Source organism: Camponotus floridanus, unplaced genomic scaffold (genome assembly GCF_003227725.1).
Source record: "Camponotus floridanus strain SB8 unplaced genomic scaffold, Cflo_v7.5 scaffold92, whole genome shotgun sequence".
In the NCBI taxonomy this organism is placed as follows: Eukaryota; Metazoa; Arthropoda; class Insecta; order Hymenoptera; family Formicidae; genus Camponotus; species Camponotus floridanus.
The window spans coordinates 779133-785628 of record NW_020229863.1 but is presented as its reverse complement, the minus strand read 5'-3'; positions in this window follow the sequence as shown (position 1 = coordinate 785628).

Below are 6496 nucleotides of genomic sequence, written 5' to 3'. Positions count from 1 at the left end.
TGTCATTAATTGGACGGTCATCGCTAGTGAATATACGGTGTTTTAACACGTTAGTTGCTCCTAAAGCTTCTCCTGATAAATGGAATCTTTCCTTATTTTTCGTTACCAAATTAATGACGTTTACTCTTTCTTCTTCGTTTAAATGATCGAGACGTAGTAATTGCAATATTTTATTGACTCGTGATTCTAGATCTCTTGACTCGGATTCGTTGATTTCCTCTATTTCTTTGTTATTCTTTGTTTCTTCAAACGGATATAATTTTACTGTAGGAATCGCTAACTTTATATCCTCGTCTGATGAATTTATAACATATAGATATGCAATTCCGTGATGATTGGATACGACGGCGTTACCTAAGTACACCTGCGGCCCTGCATCTAATTTCGGAACATATCCGTTTTTTGTTTCAGGATTAGCTACTCGTATGAAGATTTGTTTCCGTGTTCGTACTGGGATCATGACAGTTTCATCACTATGGAAATAGTATGGAATTCCGTTTACAACTAGACTGGCCCTCGGCTAGTCGATAGTTGCTCGTTGATTTTTGAAGAATTCTGTGCCCAGGATTCCGTTCTGTTGAATCAGAAATTCGTCTGGAACTACATGAAATAACGTGTCGGTGCCGAAAATGCGTATTTTAACTACGCCTAACATGCGAGTTCGACCTTTTGTTATTCCGCTTAATTCAAATATGACTTTATTATCAATAAGCATCTTCTCATGAAGAGAATTCTTCTTTATCAGGTTTATGTCAAAACCAGTATCTATCATAAAATTAGCACGTTCCTCTATCAAATCTTTGCTGGGTAAAATGACGGAAGGTGGTTTACCGATTTTGTTACACGCGAGGTTTATTCTTGCGCTTCTTCGTGAGTTTGTTCGGGAGTCACTAGGCGCACTCGCGGGCGTTCGTTCAGCGTTGCGCCATTTCGCTGCACCCGTTCCCTGTTTCCCTGACCTTCTCTAATTCGAATTTCTTGATTGTTGGATCGAGTTAGTTGATTTCGTGGATCGTTATTATATTGTCTTTTTCTGCACTGTTCAATGCTATGTCCTGATATTTTACAATAACGGCATACTAAATTAAAATTTCTGGAAGTTGTATGATTTTGTCGATTCACTTGATTATAATTCATATTTCGATTCATGTTTATCGGAGTGTTTCGATAATTTAAGCCTCTAGATTGAAGGGTTCTACATTCTGCACGTGTATGTCCTGAATTTTTATATAATGTACAAACTTTAGGTTGCCATTGGACATGAGTTACTTGAGCCAATGGGTTAATGGTGCTACATGAATAAGCATTATGTCCATATCCTAGACAATTATTGCAGCATATCGATTGCATAAGTTCCTCAGTAATTTTCATTCTTTGTGCATGTTCATTATATTCAGCTTCAGCCTTTATGGCAGTTTCAATAGCATGATTTAGACTGACAGGATCATGCGGATAAAGTCTAGTATATATGTCAGTTTTTAATCCTGTTAAGAAATTTTTGATGGCATTAGCTTCTGCAGAATTAGTAAATTGGATTGCTTGGTTCGGGTTTTCGGTTTGATAACAAGATTTTAATTGTTGCAATAGCATTGATACACGGCTACCATAATCCACCACAGATTCATCTGGATGCTGTGTTACTTTAGAAAGTTCTCCATATAATTGTGATGAAGAATAAACAGGTGCAAATCTGGTTTTTATGACAGCTAACAAAGATTCTATATCGTTATATTCTCCACTTAAAGCCACTTTTAAAGCAGGTCCTACTAATTTGTTTTTAATCATTTGTACCAGACCATATTCTGCCCCGGGAGAGACCATATTCTTTGCATGTAAGCAGCTGTTAGCGAATTGTGATACTGGCATATTTTTTCCATCGAATGTGAGAATTGTCTCGGCTGCGTCGCGCAAGCTTACATATGGTATAGTATTACTAGGTCTATGATTGGCGCTTGTATCGTTAACTACGCTCATGTTTCCTATTTGTGTAGTCAACGCATCTATTTCCCTAGTATGAGACATATTTATAGAATATTCTTAATAAATACCGCACGAAGGAAATCGAAATATGATACTCGTAGCACTTACATATAACACGCAGTGAAGAAAAGAATGAGAATACGCAAATCCATGAAGACTTGATTCCTTATTTGCAGTCTTATCTCCGCTGTCGTATTCCTTCTGGACAAGGTATTCCTCTTCTCTTGAAATGTAGACAGAATCCAGGCCTCAGTCCGGTTTATTCGAAGGGATCAGCGTATTAGAATCCCACCGCTGCCACCAAATTTTTGTTGTGACGTTCTGGTACCGTCGATCCGTTGGTTCCGTAAGGCAGGCTTTTCCAACAGTTTTCCGAGTTCGACAGAACGTCTTAGATGTGGGTTCTTTTTCTTGCGGTTAAGGGGGTGAAACCCCAGAATAATTAACTGCTTTGAATTGGGTTTTCTTTACTGATGATGATTAAAGAAATATACTTTTGTTTAATATTTAAACTCTTTATTCTGACTTGAATTGCTCTAGCAGTTACGAATAAGAATCTGAGTGGGTTTAAGTCCAGAGTGAATCTAAACTGATTGACTGACTGATCTAAAACTGAGCAGGAATGAGGTTGAACAGAGCTCTTGTTCCGTTGTTGGAAGAGTTTTTATACTCTTTTAAAATTGAATAGTAGGGGTAATTTATGATGGAGTTTTAAGAACAAATTCTTTAGCTATGAAACGGATTTTTGCGAACTTCTTGGGTGGTCCTTAAGAGAAAGTTTTTCTAAGAATACATATTAGTTGGTTCTCTGAATGCATTGCTTACAAGATCATAAATTACGATAAATGACCCTTTTCAAAAAATTACAATAACTATTTGATTATTTAAAATATTGATCATTTATCATGATTTTTACATAAATAGATTCTCTCTAATCTTTTGGACATGTTTTACAATATATTTATATAAAAGAAGCTTATGTTTAAAAGGACTTCCTTATATCGGTCTTTGTCTTTCCTAAGTATTACACATAAGTCTATCTCGCTTGTATAGATGATTCATATATATATATATATATCTCTTTCTCTCTTAGATTAGTATTTTATTATAGGTATAAGCGTGTCTCTCTTAGTTTCATGTTAGTTTGTGCTTGTAGCTTATTGGATGGAGGATAGTGAGAAAGGAAAAAATTTCTCCTAGATCTAAGGATCTAGAGATCTATGGATCGCCGGACGTGACAATATATATATATATATATATATATATATATATATATATATATAAACAACAAAAGGGCAAGTAAGGCCATCGACGTTAAAAGTTGAGAAAAAGAGAGCAAAGAGAGGAAAAATAAATTGTAAACGCGTATTAAATTACAATCATGTTAATAATCACAATATACAATAATTAACGCAAACGTTTCGATCCTCTCCGGGTCCTTTTCAATGCATTTGATGATAATAAAGAATGATACGTTATATAACGCACGTGGAAAGCATGTCAAGATTGTCAACGATATATATATACACTAGTGGAAAAAATTAAGGGATCAAAAAAAATTCCAAATTTGTTGCGATTTTTCGAATGGCTGTATCTTCGTTAAAAATGGTCGTATCGGAGTTTTAAAAAAAGCAAATTGAAGCGCCAAGTGTCTAGTTTAGAGTTCTTTTGGCCGAAAAATTTTCGAAGCCCCAGATTTGACGCAATCCTAAGAAATAGTAAAAAAAAAAATTTTGCAAATTTTTTCATTTGTTTTTTGGAGTCCACAGACTCGGAAAAAAATTTTTTAGCTAAACCAGTGCGTGTATCCGATAGCTTGTTTATTCAGCTTTAATTTGCTTTTTTTAAAACCTTGATACGATCATTTTTCGCTGAGATATCGGTCTTTGAGTGAAAAAGGACCCTTTTGGCTTTGATCATCGGTATCTCAGGAACCAATGATCGCACAGAAAATCTAAGGGTGGTTCCATAATCTGGAATAAATTCTCTAACAGGATTGATAATGATATTCACGAAAAAAATTTTTTTTTAACTTTCACATGAATTTGAAAAAACAGGAAAAAAAGGCAATTTGGGGTTTTTTAGAAAATCAACGGCTAAATTACAAATATTGACAAAACGACTAATGTTAAGTGTGCCTTTTACAGTTCAATATACCCACAAAAACCCTGTAAAATTTCATTTTGATCTATCCAACCGTTTTTCTGTTTCGAACAATCAAAATTTTGAAAAAATTAAAGGATCACGTTTTTTGCTCTTAAACGTTCATAATCTTCAACAAAATGGAAAAAAAATTTTTTTTGAGCTTTTTTCATACTTTTACCACAAACAGCGTTCAAATTTAAGGTAACCAAAAAAAAATGTCTGTGTGTGTGTGTGTGTATGTGTGTTTCTTTAGGAGAAATGAGACCCGTTGGCTCGTCAGTTCCACCGTATTTAACGACTCCAAACTCATTCTCCAAAGAGTGTGTATGTATGTGTGTGTGTGTGTTTGTATCTGCGTCTGTCCGTCTATCAATTTTTTTTGTCTGCAAAAAGAGTAGTTTTGAAAAAAACTGTTTTTTTTAAGCGTTGTAAGAGATCACGAAAAGTAAAAAAAAGTAACGCGATTTCGTTACTGCATTCCGTGATTCTGCTGATCAACTTTAAATTAAATTTAAAAAAAAATTGATACTCCCAATTAAATTTCGACCTCGATTTACACGCTTTTCAGAAATTGCTTTTTTTTACTTTTCGTGATCTCTTACAACGCTTTAAAAAAAACAGTTTTTTTCAAAACTACTGTTTTTGCAGTGAAAAAAAAAATTGATAGACGGACAGACGCAGATACAAACACACACACACACACATACATACACACTCTTTGGAGAATGAGTTTGGAGTCGTTAAATACGGTGGAACTGACGAGCCAACGGGTCTCATTTCTCCTAAAGAAACACACATACACACACACACACACAGACATTTTTTTTTGGTTACCTTAAATTTGAACGCTGTTTGTGGTAAAAGTATGAAAAAAGCTCAAAAAAAATTTTTTTTCCATTTTGTTGAAGATTATGAGCGTTTAAGAGCAAAAAACGTGATCCTTTAATTTTTTCAAAATTTTGATTGTTCGAAACAGAAAAACGGTTGGATAGATCAAAATGAAATTTTACAGGGTTTTTGTGGGTATATTGAACTGTAAAAGGCACACTTAACATTAGTCGTTTTGTCAATATTTGTAATTTAGCCGTTGATTTTCTAAAAAACCCCAAATTGCCTTTTTTTCCTGTTTTTTCAAATTCATGTGAAAGTTAAAAAAAAATTTTTTTCGTGAATATCATTATCAATCCTGTTAGAGAATTTATTCCAGATTATGGAACCACCCTTAGATTTTCTGTGCGATCATTGGTTCCTGAGATACCGATGATCAAAGCCAAAAGGGTCCTTTTTCACTCAAAGACCGATATCTCAGCGAAAAATGATCGTATCAAGGTTTTAAAAAAAGCAAATTAAAGCTGAATAAACAAGCTATCGGATACACGCACTGGTTTAGCTAAAAAATTTTTTTCCGAGTCTGTGGACTCCAAAAAACAAATGAAAAAATTTGCAAAATTTTTTTTTTTACTATTTCTTAGGATTGCGTCAAATCTGGGGCTTCGAAAATTTTTCGGCCAAAAGAACTCTAAACTAGACACTTGGCGCTTCAATTTGCTTTTTTTAAAACTCCGATACGACCATTTTTAACGAAGATACAGCCATTCGAAAAATCGCAACAAATTTGGAATTTTTTTTGATCCCTTAATTTTTTCCACTATTGTATATATATATATATATATATATATATATATATATATTTATTATTTTGCGCCACCCATTCCTAATATTTACTAATATTAATTTTAATTTGTATAGATGTCGTCCGCTGCCGTTTTACGAACCATCTCGTCATCAACAAAGATATAATTGATCCTATCAAATCATGGCTGCGCCATGCCCCTGCGCTTTTGTCACGAGAAGAAAAGTAAGTTTTGTTCACCATATATTTACATATAGTTCACTATACAGAGTGTCCCAAAATTGATAGTAGAAGCAAAAAGGGCATTCTACAGAAATTAAAGGAAAATTGAAGGAAGTAGTTGAAATCGATCAGCACTGGCAATATTTATTGAGTTAAAAAATCACAATCACGACGTTTCGACCATACGTTTTGGTCCTTTTCGAGTGAAAGTAATTAAATTAACAGTTCTATCGTGAGAAATAAGAAATCACTTCGTCAAAATTATCATGTCACTGTCTCCATCAACACACAGAGAAAGACTGATTAAAGAACAAATTAAGATAAAAATATGCTATGAATATGTATCTGAAACGTATCCCCTCTGAGTTACAGGCTTCCCAAAAAATTTTTATTTTCTATGCACCATCTAAAAGAGGACTTTGAATTTTACCAAATTCAGTATATGTATATACAGGATGCATTTCCGGACATATGTTTATAAGACATTTTTTTCTTAATTTGTTCTGAATATGCCCT